Source organism: Cherax quadricarinatus, chromosome 38 (assembly GCF_038502225.1).
Source record: "Cherax quadricarinatus isolate ZL_2023a chromosome 38, ASM3850222v1, whole genome shotgun sequence".
NCBI lineage: Eukaryota > Metazoa > Arthropoda > Malacostraca > Decapoda > Parastacidae > Cherax > Cherax quadricarinatus.
The window spans coordinates 8,445,694-8,465,001 of record NC_091329.1 but is presented as its reverse complement, the minus strand read 5'-3'; the positions used below and the strand labels follow the sequence as shown (position 1 = coordinate 8,465,001).

At 44.4% G+C, this 19,308-nt stretch overlaps 1 protein-coding gene across 5 annotated transcripts in view; it reads right to left on the bottom strand.

Moving 5' to 3' along the window:
• The window catches only part of LOC128692842 (G-protein coupled receptor GRL101), a 104,285-nt gene extending 102,583 nt beyond the window's left edge, over nucleotides 1-1,702 (bottom strand). For all 5 annotated transcript variants that reach the window (XM_070092072.1, XM_070092075.1, XM_070092076.1 and 2 more), the window contains exon 1: nucleotides 1,636-1,702. The gene's annotated coding sequence lies outside the window, so the exon portion shown is untranslated. The remainder of the gene's footprint in view (nucleotides 1-1,635) is intronic.
• Between the last annotated feature and the right edge of the window lie 17,606 nt (nucleotides 1,703-19,308).

Below are 19,308 nucleotides of genomic sequence, written 5' to 3'. Positions count from 1 at the left end.
ATCACCACAACACTACAAAACACTTCAACCACTGCCGCACAGCCACCACAGAAACTGTAAACACTACCACACAAACACTACAATCACTACCGCATAACCACCACTAATCCAGCCACTATAGCATCACTGCTAATCCAGCCACTACAGCATCACTAATAACCCAGCCATCATACCATCAATACTAAACCAGCCACCATAACATCACTTCTAACCCAGCCACCTCAGCTTCACTGATAATCCAGCCACTATAGCATCACTGCTAATCCAGCCACTGTAGCATCACTGCTAATCCAGCCACTACAGCATCACTGCTAATCCAGCCACCACAGCATCACTGCTAACCCAGCCACCATAGCATCACTGATAACCCAGCCACCATAGCTTCACTGCTAACCCAGCCACCATAGCATCACTGATAACCCAGCCACCATAGCATCACTGATAACCCAGCCACCACAGCATCACTGATAACCCAGCCACCACAGCATCACTGCTATTCCAACCACTACAGAATCACTGCTATATATAATCCAGCCACCACATTGATCATTACTAACCCAGCCACCATAGCAATACTTCAACCATACCACCACAACACCAATATCCTTACCACAATCACCACAACACTACAAAACACTTCAACACTGCCGCACAGCCACCACAGAAACTGTAAACACTACCACACAAACACTACAATCACTACCGCATAACCACCACAGAAACACTACAATCACTGCCGCTCAATCACTACAAAAACATTACAATCCCTACCGCACAATCACTACAGAAACACTACAATCACTCGCACAACCACCACAGAAACACTACAATCACCGCTGCGCAACCACAAGCACTACAATCACCGCTGCGCAACCACAAACGCTACAATCACCGCTGCGCAACCACCACAAACACTACAATCACTTGTGCACAATCATCACAAACACTGCGATCACTTGTTGATAACCATATTAACGCTACAATCACTAAAGCAACACTAGTCCCATGCACGCATACTACCACAATCACGATAATGGAAAGGGAGAAGCAAATGGAGATCAAAATATTTCGAAGTTAAAAGAATACTGTAACTATAAAGTAAACAGTTGATGAGTGTTGCTTTATGTTTGAAGACTATCGACTACACGAGGCCTACACATCACCTATACAACACCATAAGCATAATTCCTGAAATAGGCGTTTTGCACATATGCCGTAGTGTGCATATGAAGTAGTTTACATATGGGTGAGTAATGTACGCATAGGTAATTAGGCGTGGTGTGTACACACGGAACAATGCGTGGTACAAGAGTAGACTGGTGTACACATGGAATAAGGTATAGTACCAGAATAGGCTAGTGTACACATGGGAGAAGGTATTGTACAAACTAGGCTGGCGTGTACACAATGAACAAGGTATAGTACCAGAGTAAACTAGTGTACACACATAACAAGGTACAGTACCAGAGTAGGCTAGTGTACACATGGAACACGGTACTGTACAAGACTAGGCTGGTGTGTACACATATAACAAAGTATAGTACCAGAGTACGTTAGTATCCACACACGGAACGAGGTTTACCAAGAAAAACGCGGTGATCACACATAACGTGTACATGCTATGTGTGTACCTACTCAGAGAACGTGGTGTACACAAGTATGAAACTGCTCCAGGACAGCACCACCTCCTCCAGCGGCTGAGTAGCCGCAACTGAGTGTTCCTCGCCTCTCCCAGCTCCTCCTGTGACCTGTTCCGCTCTTCAAGGCGAGGGACGGAAGGCTAGCATTGATGCTAGTAAGTTTATTTAGGTATACACAAATATAGTTACATAGATTATCATACATAGCAGCATATGTGTAGAGAACCTAGGATAACCCAAAAAAGTCAGTGACTTATTTCCATTGCTGAAGGGTCCTGGTCCGAGGAACTGGAACTGCTTACTACGTCTTCTCTTCCAAGAAGTCTGGCTTAGTTTAATATCTTTATGCACCCCTAAACCTATGGTGTGGGCGGTAGTTAAAATATTACAGAAGTTTATAATGGGTCCAGGGAGTGGGTCGCGAAGTTTTAACAGCTGAACTACTTACGGAGCCGTACCAGATACCTCTTATTCCCCAGGTGCTGTATGGTCTCTACAGGTTTAGCGCTTCTCCTTTAATGTAATAGATGTATTTGGGTACGTTTCACATCCAAGACAGTATCCCAGTATTGCATAACCCCAGCCGCTTCTACCTCAATGCAAGCGACTGAAATAGTGCAGAGTGCAACTTGAGTTTCTAATGCAGTTAAATGTCAGCAGTGAAGATCTGAAGTGAATCAGAAAAGGCTTCCACAAGTCATCATATGGAAATTAATGTTCCAATTCTTTCAATAAAAACAGTAAATTGGGACATTCATTGCCCAAATGTAATTCAAACCTTCCGTTAAGAAGCTGTAGCTGTGAAGCTAAACTGAAGAAACATTCTCTTGTTATCTCGGAGAGAACCATATACGGAAAATAGGAAAGCCTATTATCAATAAATTTAAAAAAAAATTATTTCATATTCTCTACAGTCCTATAAACAATACTTTACTGGTTCTTACGAAAATCCAGTATGATAAAAATTCTTAAATAATGGCAGCTGGGCACCCACACAGAACAAAATCAATACAGAAATACTTCGAGTTATGATACGTCAGCGTTTAGGGTTTGAAGCCGATCAGAAGAGACATTATTACATGGAGTTTACCTGGAGTTACCTGGAGAGAGTTCCGGGGGTCAACGCCCCCGCGGCTCGGTCTGTGACCAGGCCTCCTGGTGGATCAGAGCCTGATCAACCAGGCTGTTACTGCTGGCTGCACGCAAACCAACGTACGAGCCACAGCCCGGCTGGTCAGGAACCGACTTTAGGTGCTTGTCCAGTGCCAGCTTGAAGACTGCAGGGGTTGATGTGTGTGTGTCAGCGTGCCTCGTTGTGCTCCGGGTTTTCTCGTGTTTTCACGGTCGCTCTTACGTGCTAGAACTTTAATTTGTGTCATCAATCCTATACGATATATCCCTCTAGCACCTGGAACCAATCTTGGGCGGAAAACATTATATACTGAGTCAAAAAAGGAGAATTAGTGTGCACTACCTAGCAGAGTTTACTACCAGAGGGGAATCATAGGCCTGGGTGCCGTGTGAAAAAATAATAATAATTGAACTTTTCTTGTCAGAGGAAAGAAAGTCTCCCTGATAGCATTGTGTATACATAGTGTTATAGTGTATACTACAGTGGCTCCCTAGTATATAGATGATAAAGGCTAAAGTATCATTTGAAAACAGGTGAATTTGTAAATGAAGTGATAAGCCTATAGAGGCAGGTGCCAGAAGTCGCCAGAAACTTACCACAGGTCAGCTGTTTTTAATAATCTTCCTGGCCTGCTAGTGTACTCGCATATAATCTAGTGATACCAGTGAATAGCAGAATACAGTGCTGTAGTAGCAACTAACCAGTATTATAATGGTACTTAGTGGAGTGGAGTGACTTTCATTAGTTTCTTTTTCTTGAAATACCAGACGTTACTGTGAATTTCATATAACCTGTAGTTACCAGCGGTCGCAATATACACAACGAGAAGCAATTATTACTACAGAAAAAGCGTCCCTCCTCCAAAATTTCCACCAGTCAACTATAGTGATAATATAGCATTTATTGTGGTGGAGGCCAAAAAGAAAAACTAGAAAAGATAGATACAGCGATTAATAAACAAGGGTTGAGGCTCGACCGTTCGTCACTGTAGGAGTTGCCAGCAGTCACCGGTTTCTTCAACACGCAAGTTATACTTTTGTATCAATCAAATAACATATTACTCGGGTAGAATTTTCCAGTAGATCCTTCATGTGTTAGCCCAAATCACCGACCAGTATGTTTTAAATAAGTGACCCACTGATCAGATCAGACTGGCTCCGAACCCTCGACTGGACCGAACCCTCGACTGGTCGAACCTTGGCCGGTTTCAAACGGATTCGTTGGACAATAAAGCAGACTGTAAACGGATGGGGTTGTAGGCGCCCTTATAAACACAAACAATAAATATAAAACAAACTCCAGGAGCGTACTCCGGTAAGCTGTCCTGATATAAAAGTACAGTTAGAAATAGAAATACAGATAGCTAGAGCTTTACTTAAAGAGGTTATTAATAGAGTATTCAAGAGGTTGCTAGTAGAATTACAGTAAATCAACCATTCAATCAAATCATTATGAAGCTGTGTGTAGTCTGCAATAAATCAAACAAACGGGCTTCCACAGAAAACAGAGGGGTTACAATATCACGGTGTTAGGATTTATATAGGGAACTCTGCTCTCAACATATTTAACTTGTATGCTCCTGCTGATAAATTTAATTACTTGGAGCTCCCAACTTGTGCTCATTCTGAGCCTACTCTTATTATTGGCGATTACAATGCGAGACACAAAAGCATTGGAAACTCACAGTTTGGTAATCGTAATGGTAATCAACTGTTGTCACTCTTAAACAGTCATGATAATGTCAAAATTGTAGGTGATCTTGAACCCACACATATCTATGGAGGCGTCCTTGATCTGTGCCTGGGCTTCAACATTACTTCTGCCAGCTGTGAGTCTTCCATTGTAACAGATATAGTGTCTGATCATTTCCCTAGGCTAACCTCACTAGATATTTGTAATACTATCCTTCCTGGTGGGATATTCAAACGGAAACGTTTTAATGTTCCCACTCATCAGCATGATGACTTTGTTGCACATGTGACTGACTGGTATAATTCCTATGAGTGTTCCTCTGTAGAGACCTTTAACAATGATCTTGTGAGCAGTATTCAGAACTACTTAGAGCCGCCACTGAAACCTCTTGGTACTCTAAACCCAACAAACTTCCATAATAATCATACCTCCTTCAAAAACCATACTTATTACAATGATTCTAAACTTCGTACACTGAAACGTACTGCTCGCAGACTAGGCCTAGCCTATAGAAAACATCGTACCCCTGGAATGCTGAGGCTCTTCCAAACTGCCCTTGCTGCTGCCAGAGAGCGTATGACAGAGCTGCGGCAAACAGACTATCTTGCTCCTGGGGGATTTCAACTTAAGGCACCTAAAATGGAGGAATATAGCAAATAATATTGTTGCAGAAATAACACCAGGAGGCAGCTCTGATGAAAACTCACACTCACGCGAGCTTTTAAATCTCTGCACAAAATTCAATTTAAACCAGCAAATAATAGAGCCTACTAGACTGGAGAATACACTAGACCTCATCTTCACTAACAATGATGATCTGATAAGAAATATCACCATATCAAAAACAATATACTCAGATCACAACATAATTGAGGTTCAGTCATGTATGCGCGGAGCCCCAGACCGACATAAGGAGATTAGTCACGAGGGAGCATTCACCAAATTCAACTTCAATAACAAAAACATAAAGTGGGACCAAGTAAACCAAGTCCTAACCGATATAAGCTGGGAAGATATACTAAGCAACACAGACCCCAACTTATGCCTAGAACAGATTAACTCGGTAGCACTCGATGTATGCACAAGGCTTATTCCTCTAAGAAAAAGGAGGAGTAGATGTAAAACAGAAAGAGACAGGCGCTCCCTTTACAGGCGACGGAAAAGAATAACAGAGCGGCTAAAAGAGGTCAATATATCTGAAATGCGTAGGGAGACACTGGTCAGAGAAATAGCAAGCATCGAACTTAAGCTAAAAGAATCCTTTAGGAGTCAGGAATCGCGGGAAGAACTAAAAGCCATAAATGAAATCGAAAGAAACCCAAAGTATTTCTTCTCCTATGCCAAATCAAAATCGAGAACAACGTCCAGTATTGGGCCCCTACTTAAACAAGATGGGTCCTACACAGATGACAACAAGGAAATGAGTGAGCTACTCAAGTCCCAATATGACTCAGTTTTTAGCAAGCCGCTAACCAGACTGAGAGTCGAAGATCAAAATGAATTTTTTATGAGAGAGCCACAAAATTTGATTAACACAAGCCTATCCGATGTTATCCTGACGCCAAATGACTTCGAACAGGCGATAAATGACATGCCCATGCACTCTGCCCCAGGGCCAGACTCATGGAACTCTGTGTTCATCAAGAACTGCAAGAAGCCCCTATCACTAGCCTTTTCCATCCTATGGAGAGGGAGCATGGACACGGGGGTCGTCCCACAGTTACTAAAAACAACAGACATAGCCCCACTCCACAAAGGGGGCAGTAAAGCAACAGCAAAGAACTACAGACCAATAGCACTAACATCCCATATCATAAAAATCTTTGAAAGGGTCCTAAGAAGCAAGATCACCACGCATCTAGAAACCCATCAGTTACACAACCCAGGGCAACATGGGTTTAGAACAGGTCGCTCCTGTCTGTCTCAACTATTGGACCACTACGACAAGGTCCTAAATGCACTAGAAGACAAAAAGAATGCAGATGTAATATATACAGACTTTGCAAAAGCCTTCGACAAGTGTGACCATGGCGTAATAGCGCACAAAATGCGTGCTAAAGGAATAACAGGAAAAGTCGGTCGATGGATCTATAATTTCCTCACTAACAGAACACAGAGAGTAGTCGTCAACAGAGTAAAGTCCGAGGCAGCTACGGTGAAAAGCTCTGTTCCACAAGGCACAGTACTCGCTCCCATCTTGTTCCTCATCCTTATATCCGACATAGACAAGGATGTCAGCCACAGCACCGTGTCTTCCTTTGCAGATGACACCCGAATCTGCATGACAGTGTCTTCCATTGCAGACACTGCAAAGCTCCAGGCAGACGTCAACCAAATCTTTCAGTGGGCTGCAGAAAACAATATGAAGTTCAACGATGAGAAATTTCAATTACTCAGATATGGTAAACATGAGGAAATTAAATCTTCATCAGAGTACAAAACAAATTCTGGCCACAAAATAGAGCGAAACACCAACGTCAAAGACCTGGGAGTGATCATGTCGGAGGATCTCACCTTCAAGGACCATAACATTGTATCAATCGCATCTGCTAGAAAAATGACAGGATGGATAATGAGAACCTTCAAAACTAGGGAGGCCAAGCCCATGATGACACTCTTCAGGTCACTTGTTCTATCTAGGCTGGAATATTGCTGCACACTAACAGCACCTTTCAAGGCAGGTGAAATTGCCGACCTAGAAAATGTACAGAGAACTTTCACGGCGCGCATAACGGAGATAAAACACCTCAATTATTGGGAGCGCTTGAGGTTCCTAAACCTGTATTCCCTGGAACGCAGGAGGGAGAGATACATGATTATATACACCTGGAAAATCCTAGAGGGACTAGTACCGAACTTGCACACGAAAATCACCCACTACGAAAGCAAAAGACTTGGCAGACGATGCACCATCCCCCCAATGAAAAGCAGGGGTGTCACTAGCACGTTAAGAGACCATACAATAAGTGTCAGGGGCCCGAGACTGTTCAACTGCCTCCCAGCACACATAAGGGGGATTACCAACAGACCCCTGGCAGTCTTCAAGCTGGCACTGGACAAGCACCTAAAGTCAGTTCCGGATCAGCCGGGCTGTGGCTCGTATGTTGGTTTGCGTGCAGCCAGCAGCAACAGCCTGGTTGATCAGGCTCTGATCCACCAGGAGGCCTGGTCTCAGACCGGGCCGCGGGGGCGTTGACCCCCGGAACTCTCTCCAGGTAAACTCCAGTCAAGGGTCCGGACCAGTCGATGATTGCAACATTCCTTTCACTAATTATGAACTTGATGCAGCGCTAACTAAGGGCAACTCCACGTCGCCTGGTGAGGATGGTATTATTTACAACATACTCAGATTGCTGTGTCGAGTACCAGGTAATCCATTACTTGAATTATATAACATGAGCTATGTAACTGGGGAGCTCCCTCAATCTTAGACCAACAGCCTCATCATTCCAATTCCTAAGCCCAATCAACAAAATGCATTTCGCCCAATATCTCTTACTAGCTGCTTGTGTAAAACATTTGAGAGAATGATTCTTAATCGTCTCATGTACAGAATCAAACAATTTTTGTCTCCCCGGTTACATGGTTTCATGCATTGAAGGAGCGTGCATCATTGCATAGCCACCTTTCTCACCCTGCACACTGACAGCTCCTACACTACCTTCCTTGACCTTAAATCTGCTTTCGATGTAGCCAACCGACATGTAATAATTAGTGAACTTGCCAGAATGGATGTTGGAGGATGGCTTCTCCGCTGGATTAAAGGCTACCTGTCCAACAGAAAATCGTCTGTGTTGTTCCAGGGACATAGAAGTGTAACTAAAGACTTTGAATTAGGAACCCCACAGGGAGGTGTGCTCAGTCCCACACTGTTCAATATTCTAATTAATGCATTACTTAATGCTATGCCTAGTCAGCTCCATAATTATGTGATTAGTTTTGCTGATGATATAATGATTCACACCACCGGATTCTCCAACACCCAAAACATTCTTAATCATGTACTAGCCTCGTGTCAGGACCTGGGGTTGATAATCTCTACTGATAAAACAAAGATACTCAATAGGCGTCCTCCTCGACAGAGAGGCACAGTTCGTCAGATCCAATTGCATGATGGGTCTCTTCTAGAATATGTAAGCAGATACAGGTATCTAGGCTTTGAGGTTCCACTACTTGGACCTGTTGTAACAAGACTTTGTCGCCAATACAAAGAACGACTAAGAGCACTTAGAGTTGTGGCAGGGCTTCACCCCAGGTATGGTGCTAATGTTAAAATTGTGAAAATGATGTATCTTGCTTATATTAGATCATTGGTTGATTATGCTGCGCCACTACTTGCTCTTGTGTCTGACTGGAAGCTTGGAGGGCTGGAAAAACTGCAGAACGAAGCAATGAGGATCATCCTAGGATGCCCTCGTACTGCCAAAATTTTAAATATGTAAAAAGAACTTGATATTCCAAGCATCAGAGATCGTGTTACTGAAAGAAATATCCTAATTGGGGTTAATATGCTCAGGCAAGCTCATTCAAACCCCTCCACCGAAGCCCTCCAAACTTTCCTCAGCACTGGTGAACGCTCCTCCAGATGGATCGAAAAGACTGGAACCGACCTCCGCATGAATCAGATACATGATCTATGTCAAGTAAGGCAACAGCGGCACTTCTCCGCTCCATGGAATATTACCCCATTCCAAACTACCATTCCTCCATTTCCCCCCAAACTACTTCTTAAATCACAACCAAAACTTCGCCTTGAAGCCAAACATGAGGCCTTAAGCTGTATTGATAACTTAGTCACACAGCACACACTCTCGCAAATTATTTACGTTGATGGTTCTGTTCACCAATCCACTGGTGCAGCTGGTAGTGCTGCTGTTGTCGTACAGAGTGATGGCTCTCTTAAAGAAATTGGAGCACGCATCAATAATTGGGCCTCTACCCTTCAGACAGAAGTGTTTGCCATACTCCTTGCACTGAAATGCATCTATGTATCAAAGATTGACAGTTTAATTGTAACTGATTCTCTGTCATCCATAAATGCTCTCAACTCATTAAGCATAAATTGTGGCATGCTTGTGTCAGAAGCCAGACACAGGTATGGTAGGATTGTGGACAGTGGAGTCAGAGTGCACATGCTGTGGATTCCATCTCACATTGGTCTTCAGATGCATGATAGAACTGATAAATTGGCTAAGCTGTATGCTTTCAAAGAGGGAGTAGATTACAATCTTGGCTTGTCAGGTAGTAGTTTGAGAACAATAATACGAAAAGAACTTCAGCTGAATTTTATGGACTTAAGGCTCAGAGAGATTGTCACCAGTGAGTCCATCTATCATCATTCTATCATGCAGGAGGAGCCACATGTCTATGGTGCATCCAACAAAATAAGCAGACTCTTGGATGTCACTACCGCCCGGCTCCGGCTGGGTTACAAGTATCTTTGGCAGGTTAAATCACCACCACCAGATGTAGACCAAACGAAATGTAAACTTTGCCAGATGGATTATTGTCACACCCTGCGTCATTATGTACTGGAGTGCGATAAAATTAATGAATTTAGAAACAACTCACTCAGAAGTGTTCAAGAAATGGCTAAGTATTTTATCCACAGTGGTATATTACAGACCATTCTGGAGAAATACCCTGACTTTGCTAGCTGTAAATAAAGCATTACCACATATGTGCATGTGTGTGTGTGTGTGTGTGTGTGTGTGTGTGTATACTCACCTAATTGTACTCACCTAATTGTGGTTGCAGGGGTCGAGACTCAGCTCCTGGCCCCGCCTCTTCACTGATCGCTACTGGATCCTCTCTCTCTCTGCTTCCTGAGCTTTGTCATACCTCTTCTTAAAACTATGTATGGTTCCTGCCTCCACTACTTCACTTGCTAGGCTATTCCACTTGCTGACAACTCTATGACTGAAGAAATACTTCCTAACGTCCCTGTGACTCATCTGAGTCTTCAGCTTCCAGTTGTGACCTCTTGTCCCTGTGTCCCCTCTCTGGAACATCCTATCTCTGTCCACCTTGTGTGTGTGTGTGTGTGTGTGTGTGTGTGTGTGTGTGTTTGAGTGTAGTTGTGTGTGTTTTGTGTGTGTGTGTGTGTGTGTGTGTGTGTGTGTGTGTGTGTGTGTGTGTGTGTGTGTGTGTACTCACCTAGTTGTACTCACCTAGTTGAGGTTGCGGGGGTCGAGTCCGAGCTCCTGGCCCCGCCTCTTCACTGATCGCTACTAGGTCACTCTCCCTGAGCCGTGAGCTTTATCATACCTCTGCTTAAAGCTATGTATGGATCCTGCCTCCACTACATCGCTTCCCAAACTATTCCACTTACTGACTACTCTGTGGCTGAAGAAATACTTCCTAACATCCCTGTGATTCATCTGTGTCTTCAGCTTCCAACTGTGTCCCCTTGTTACTGTGTCCAATCTCTGGAACATCCTGTCTTTGTCCACCTTGTCAATTCCTCTCAGTATTTTGTATGTCGTTATCATGTCCCCCCTATCTCTCCTGTCCTCCAGTGTCGTCAGGTTGATTTCCCTTAACCTCTCCTCGTAGGACATACCTCTTAGCTCTGGGACTAGTCTTGTTGCAAACCTTTGCACTTTCTCTAGTTTCTTCACGTGCTTGGCTAGGTGTGGGTTCCAAACTGGTGCCGCATACTCCAATATGGGCCTAACATACACGGTGTACAGGGTCCTGAATGATTCCTTATTAAGATGTCGGAATGGTGTTCTGAGGTTTGCTAGGCGCCCATATGCTGCAGCAGTTATTTGGTTGATGTGCGCTTCAGGAGATGTGCCTCGTGTTATACTCACCCCAAGATCTTTTTCCTTGAGTGAGGTTTGTAGTCTCTGACCCCCTAGACTGTACTCCGTCTGCGGCCTTCTTTGCCCTTCCCCAATCTTCATGACTTTGCACTTGGTGGGATTGAACTCCAGGAGCCAATTGCTGGACCAGGTCTGCAGCCTGTCCAGATCCCTTTGTAGTTCTGCCTGGTCTTCGATCGAGTGTATTCTTCTCATCAACTTCACGTCATCTGCAAACAGGGACACCTCAGAGTCTATTCCTTCCGTCATGTCGTTCACAAATACCAGAAACAGCACTGGTCCTAGGACTGACCCCTGCGGGACCCCGCTGGTCACAGGTGCCCACTCTGACACCTCGCCACGTACCATGACTCGCTGCTGTCTTCCTGACAAGTATTCCCTGATCCATTGTAGTGCCTTCCCTGTTATCCCTGCTTGGTCCTCCAGTTTTTGCACCAATCTCTTGTGTGGAACTGTGTCAAACGCCTTCTTGCAGTCCAAGAAAATGCAATCCACCCACCCCTCTCTCTCTTGTCTTACTGCTGTCACCATGTCATAGAACTCCAGTAGGTTTGTGACACAGGATTTCCCGTCCCTGAAACCATGTTGGCTGCTGTTGATGAGATCATTCCTTTCTAGGTGTTCCACCACTCTTCTCCTGATAATCTTCTCCATGATTTTGCATACTATACATGTCAGTGACACTGGTCTGTAGTTTAATGCTTCATGTCTGTCTCCTTTTTTAAAGATTGGGACTACATTTGCTGTCTTCCATGCCTCAGGCAATCTCCCTGTTTCGATAGATGTATTGAATATTGTTGTTAGGGGTACACATAGCGCCTCTGCTCCCTCTCTCAATACCCATGGGGAGATGTTATCTGGCCCCATTGCCTTTGAGGTATCTAGCTCACTCAGAAGCCTCTTCACTTCTTCCTCGGTTGTGTGCACTGTGTCCAGCACTTGGTGGTGTGCCCCACCTCTCCGTCTTTCTGGAATCCCTTCTGTCTCCTCTGTGAACACTTCTTTGAATCTCTTATTGAGTTCTTCACATACTTCACAGTCATTTCTTGTTGTCTCTCCTCCTTCCTTCCTTAGCCTGATTACCTGGTCCTTGACTGTTGTTTTCCTCCTGATGTGGCTGTACAACAGTTTCGGGTCAGATTTGGCTTTCGCTGCTATGTCATTTTCATATTGTCTTTGGGCCTCCCTTCTTATCTGTGCATATTCGTTTCTGGCTCTACGACTGTTCTCCTTATTCTCCTGGGTCCTTTGCCTTCTATATTTCTTCCATTCCCTAGCACACTTGGTTTTTTACCTCCCTGCACCTTTGGGTAAACCATGGGCTCATCCTGGCTTTTTCATTAATCCTGTTACCCTTGGGTACAAACCTCTCCTCAGCCTCCTTGCATTTTGTTGCTACATATTCCATCATCTCATTAACTGGCTTCTCTGCCAGTTCTCTGTCCCACTGAACCCCGTTCAGGTAGTTCCTCATTCCTGTGTAGTCCCCTTTCTTGTAGTTTGGCTTCATTCGTCCTGGCCTTCCTGCTTCTCCCTCCACTTGTAGCTCTACTGTGTATTCGAAGCTTAAAACCACATGGTCACTGGCCCCAAGGGGTCTTTCATATGTGATGTCCTCGATATCTGCACTACTGAAGGTGAATACTAAGTCCAGCCTTGCTGGTTCATCCTCTCCTCTCTCTCTTGTAGTGTCCCTTACGTGTTGGTACATGAAGTTCTCCAGTACCACCTCCATCATCTTAGCCCTCCATGTATCTTGGCCCCCATGTGGGTCCAAGTTCTCCCAATCGATCTCCTTGTGGTTAAAGTCACCCATGATCAGGAGCTTTGCCCTGCATGCATGAGCTCTTCTGGCCATTCTAGCCAGTGTGTCAACCATCGCTCTATTGCTCTCGTCGTACTCTTGCCTTGGCCTCCTGCTGTTCTGTGGTGGGTTATACATCACTGCTATTACCACCTTGGGACCTCCAGAGTGAAGTGTTCCCACTATGTAATCACTGTGTGTGTGTGTGTGTGTGTGTGTGTGTGTGTGTGTGTGTGTGTGTGTGTGTGCACTCACCTAGTTGAGATTGCAGGGGTCGATTCCAAGCTCCTGTGTGTGTGTGTGCGTGTGTGTTTGTGTGTGTGTTTGTGTGTGCGTGTGTATGTGTATGAGTGTGTGTACTCACCTACTCACCTATTTGTGGTTGCAGGGGTCGAGTCACAGCTCCTGGCCCCGCCTCTTCGCTGATTGCTACTAGGTCCTCTCTCTCCCTGCCCCATGAGCTCTATCATACCTCGCCTTAAAACTATGCATGGTTCCTGCCTCCACTACATCACTTTCTAGTCTATTCCATGGCCTGACTACTCTATGACTGAAGAAATACTTCCTAACATCCCTTTGATTCATCTGAGTCTTCAACTTCCAATTGTGACCTCTTGTGTCTGTGTCCCATCTCTGGAACATCCCGTCTTTGTCCACCTCGTCTATTCCGCGCAGTATTTTATATGTCGTTATCATGTCTCCCCTGACCCTCCTGTCCTCCAGTGTCGTCAGGCCGATTTCCCTCAACCTTTCTTCATAGGACAATCCCCGTAGCTCTGGGACTAGTCTTGTTGCAAACCTTTGCACTTTCTCTAATTTCTTGACGTGCTTGACTAGGTGTGGATTCCAAACTGGTGCTGCATACTCCAGTATGGGCCTGACGTAGATGGTATACAGAGTCTTAAACGAATCCTTACTGAGGTATCGGAACGCTATCCGTAGGTTTGCCAGGCGCCCGTATGCTGCAGCAGTTATCTGATTGATGTGCGCCTCAGGAGATATGCTCGGTGTTATACTCACCTCCTTGAGTGAGGTTTGCAGTCTTTGGCCATCTAAACTATATTGTGTCTGCGGTCTTCTTTGCCCTTCCCCAATCTTCATGACTTTGCATTTGGCAGGGTTAAATTCAAGGAGCCAGTTGCTGGACCAGGCTTGTAGCCTGTCCAGGTCTCTTTGTAGTCCTGCCTGATCCTCGTCCGATTTGATTCTTCTCATTAACTTCACATCATCTGCAAACAAGGACACTTCTGAGTCTATCCCTTCCGTTATGTCGTTCACATATACCAAGAACAGCACAGGTCCTAGGACTGACCCCTGTGGAACCCCGCTTGTCACAGGCGCCCACTCTGACACCTCGTCGCGTACCATGACTCGTTGTTGCCTCCCTGTCAGATATTCTCTGATCCATTGCAGTGCCTTTCCTGTTATGTGTGCCTGGTCCTCTAGCTTTTGCAGTAACCTCTTGTGAGGAACTGTGTCGAAGGCCTTCTTGCAGTCCAAAAATATGCAGTCGATCCACCCCTCTCTCTCTTGTCTTACTTCTGTCACCTTGTCATAAAACTCTAGTAGGATTGTGACACAGGATTTTCCTTCCCTGAAATCGTGCTGGTTGTCAATTATACACTTGTTTCTTTCCAGGTGCCCCACCACTCTCCTCCTGATGATCTTCTCCATGACCTTGCATACTATACACGTTAGTGATACAGGTCTGTAGTTTAGTGCCTCATGTCTGTCTCCCTTTTTAAAAATTGGGACTACATTTGCCATTTTCCATACCTCAGGGAGTTGCCCAGTTTCAAATGATGCGTTGAAGATCTTTGTTAATGGCTCACACAATATCTCTGCTCCCTCTTTAAGGACCCATGGAGAGATGTTGTCTGGTCCCACCGCCTTTGAGGTGTCAAGTTCGCATAGCAGCTTCTTCACCTCCTCCTTGGTTATGTGTACCTCATCCAGCACTTGCTGGTGTGCCCCCCTGTTCTGATTTCTTGGAGTCCTACTGGTTTCCACTGTAAATACCTCTTTAAATCTTGTGTTGAGCTCCTGACAAACCTCTCGGTCGTTTCTTGTGAATTCCCCATCACCCTTCCTCAGTCTGATTACCTGGTCCTTGACTGTTGTTTTCCTCCTGATGTGGCTGTACAACAGCTTCGGGTCAGTCTTTACTTTTGATGCTATGTCATTTTCATATTGTCTCTGAGCCTCCCTTCTTATCTGTGCATATTCGTTTCTGGCTCTTCGGCTGATTTCTTTATTTTCCTGAGTTCTCTGTCTTCTGTACCTTTTCCATTCTCTAGTACACCTAGTTTTTGCCTCCCTACACCTTTGGGTGAACCAAGGACTCGTTATGTTCTTCCCATTATTTCTGTTTCCCTTGGGAACAAACCTCTCCTCTGCCTCCTTGCATTTTGTTGCTACATAGTCCATCATTTCTTGTACTGGTTTTCCTGTCAATTCCCTCTCCCACTGAATGTGTGTGTGTGTATGAGTTTGTGTATGTGTGTGTGTGTGTGTGTGTGTGTGTGTGTGTGTGTGTGTGTGTGTGTGTGTGTGTGTGTGTGTGTGTGTGTGTGTGTGTGTGTGTGTGTGTGTGTGTGTGTGTGTGTGTGTGTGTGTGTGTGTGTGTGTGACTCAACAATCAATATTTGCACCAATAACTCACTACAGTTGTGACCGGGTGTGGAAGTGTGAATTGCTCATTACTCTAAAATTTGTTCATGATTGTAGCCATGTATAAACGCAAGTAACCATTCTTACAGTATTCATTACCTTTGTAACTTGTGAGTTCATTACCTTGTACCTAGTTCAGCCATCAAAACTTTGGGGCCTAGTCCCTGGACCCATTGTGTACCTCTATAATCTGTTAATACCTTTGTAACTTGTCATGATTGTGACTAGACCTACCTGGAGTTCATTACCTTTGTAAATTGTGAATTCATTACCTCTGTAACTTGCTCAGCCATCAAAACTTTGAGGCCCAGTCCCTGGACCCATTATGTACCTCTGTAATCTTTTGACTACCGCCTACAGGATGGGTATGGGGTGCATAATAAACATATTAAACTTAACCGCTTTGTCTCACGCTTCCTGCCAATGGAAACTAATGGCTGGTGTGAGCAAGCAATTAATATTAACAGGTTCAAGCATTATGTGGTCATGGCCAGGGTCTGAAATTATCTTCCACGACGCAGGAAGTGTCTTCTGGTTTTGAGTTATAAGAGAACAGTGAAAGGGACTATGGAGGAGAAGAGGAAGAAGAAGAAGAAAGAAGAATACCGCAATGTTCAGTTCACTTATTAATTAATTACCTCTTGACTAAAAGTATCCTTGATAATCTACCTTGATGCCGGGACTCCACACATATGTGTTGTCTGGTCAATGGTTAGACTGTGTTGACACTTATTTTTTTTGCATGTGTGTGCACTCACATTTGCGGTTGCAGGGGTCGAGTTACAGCTCCTGGCCCCGCCTCTTCGCTGGTCGCTACTAGATCTACTCTCTCCCTGCTCCATGAGCTTTATCATACCTCTTCTTAAAGCCATGTATAGATCCTGCCTCCACTACATCACTCCGGATTGTGTGTATGTATACTCATCTATATGTAATTGCATGGGTCGAATCCTAGCTCCTGGTTCCACCTTTCAACTTGAATTATAACGCAGAGTGTTCCAGTGTGTTAGTGAGTTCCTGAATGATAAACGGCAAAAACTAACAGTAAGGAATGAGACAGACTGAGAGTAGTTTACTTTTAGTTTAATATCTTTATTATGCACACCATACCCATCCTGTGGGCGGTAGTCAGAAGATTACAGAGGTACATAATGGGTCCAGGGACTTTACTCCAAAGTTTTGATAGCTGAACAAGTTACAAAGGTAATGAACTAGATCTGGTCACAATCATGACCAAGTTACAAAGGTAATGAGCTAAAGGTAGAGCTGGCCACAATCATGACAAGTTACAAAGGTAATGAATAACAAACACGTCCATACATGGTTACAATCATGAACAAATTACAGAGTAATGAGCAATTAACAAACATTGTAGGGAATTCATCCATTGCCCCAACAACAGATATTGTTAGGTGCCTGTCCCTCCTCGGCAGGACAGCCAGACAGCCATTGCAAACAGCAGCAGGTTGCGCCAGGATCTTCTGCTTGCAGGAGCACCATCGACCCTCCCTAAGAGGTCCAAGAGGTCAGCGACTCCGCTAGCAGGCCGAGGGAGAGCTGCCCTGGGGACGTGTGAACGTCCTGGTGGACGCCAAGTTGATTGTAGATCCCAGGCCCTCTGTAAAGGTGAAGGTTCAGCAGCTGTCACCCATGTCTGCTGGGAGGGGCTGTTGGTTGTTCCCACCTGGAGCCCTCCAGGTGCCCAGACATCCACCGTGTGCACGGATGTTGAAGCTTGAGGAACTGAGTGTACACTGCCTGTGGCAAACCTGACAGGCGCCTCGCGGTCGAACCCCACGGCGCTGTCCCTGCAGTGTCATCGCTGACGTGGGCTGGGAGGGAAAAAGTATCCACTACAGTTGGGGTAGCGCTGGGAGTTTGGTGGTGGGTGAGGCGGGGGCGTTGAATGGTTGAGTCGTAAGAGTGTGAGAGTAATGAGTGGGATTTCGCGGGGTTCATTACTAGGGCCACTACTGTTCTAATATACGTGAATGACCTACCACCGTTTGCTGATGATGCAAAACAAATGAGAAGAAGAAGAACATGAGAAGATAGTGATATCTTCCAGAGAGGCCTCAATAGGCTGCAGATAGGAAGGAACACAAATGGAAACTGAAAATACAGATGAGCACTAAGGAGGAAACGAAGTATTTCTTTAGTCTCAAGGCGACTGAAAAGTGGTTTGAATTGGATGAGGCAGTGGTAGAAGCGACGCTCCACTATTTCAAGAATAAATCTGATACGGCCCACGAGTCAGTGTTGACGGCAGCCGACCAGTTAGTTTTTCTCTTACATAAGCCTTCAGGAATAATGATAAAGTTGATAACCTAGCTAAGAAGCATTAAATATAGATTATTATTATTATAATCAAAAAGAAGCGCTAAGCCACAAGGGCTATACAGCATCCTATTAAATACAGAGAATGTCGAATACAATTTTGGTTTCTCGAATAGAAATTTAAACAAAATATTGTCAGAAAAGAACTAGAAAACGATATGAAAGAAGGCAGAACAGTGCAAATAGGAACTAACACATCAATTGACAGCCATAATGAAATGTATCAAAGTAAGCATATTTATGGAGAAAGTAATCAGGCCAGTAGATTGCAAGATGTTATTATTGTTAGACTAAGGCTAGGTTCTAAGTATCGCTGGCAGTATGGTTTGTATAGAGATGCAAAATGCAAAGTGTGTGGAGACAGTGCTGGAATGCTGTTTCTTGGAGAGCTCAAGTAAGTTTATTTAGGTATAGGTACACACAAATACAGTTACACAAATTATCCTACATAGTAACATATGTGTAGATAACCTAGGATAACTCAAAAAAGTCAGACAGACTTATTTCCCAAGCATTCAACCTTTCAGAGACACCTTCATGGATATCCTACAGGATATGCCTAACACTTCACTGTTAGTGATAAAATATCTGAAGTCTTGAGGCTATACCCCCCATTTTGCGTCTACTGCCCCCCAGAGGATGGATATGGGGTGCATAATAAAGGTATTAAACTAACGAGTGCATTGCCAACCGAGATACCTGTGGCTTCTATTTACAAAATATATAAACGGGTCAGCCATATGATTAAGACTCTTGTCCTGTTTCCTGGCGAATATTATAACAAATTATATTCACAAAGAGACTTATTTTACTCCCTGTCCCTTTCCTTTCATGGTCCAGCTTCGGGCAGTGTCTCTTAGGTACACCGGGAAGCAGGGTTCGATAAGGCGTAACCTGAAGTATGTGTAACAGTTGGGTATATTTATTGATAAAAAGTTTCGCTTACACGGTAGGTGTCTTTTCTTTGTCAAATACGGAGGCAGCAGGTACAGTAGTGAAATAAAGATGTGTGATCAGTCCATCAACCCTTGAGATAAAGTATTTGAGGTGGTCAGTCCCTCAGCCTGGAGAAGAGATCAGCTCCATAGAGCTGCTGTACCTGCTGCCTCCTTATTTGACAGAAGAAACCTACTGTGTAGGCGAAAGGTTTCATCAATAAAGATACCCAACTGTTGCACAAGTGTCATAATCTTCATTTATTATTAT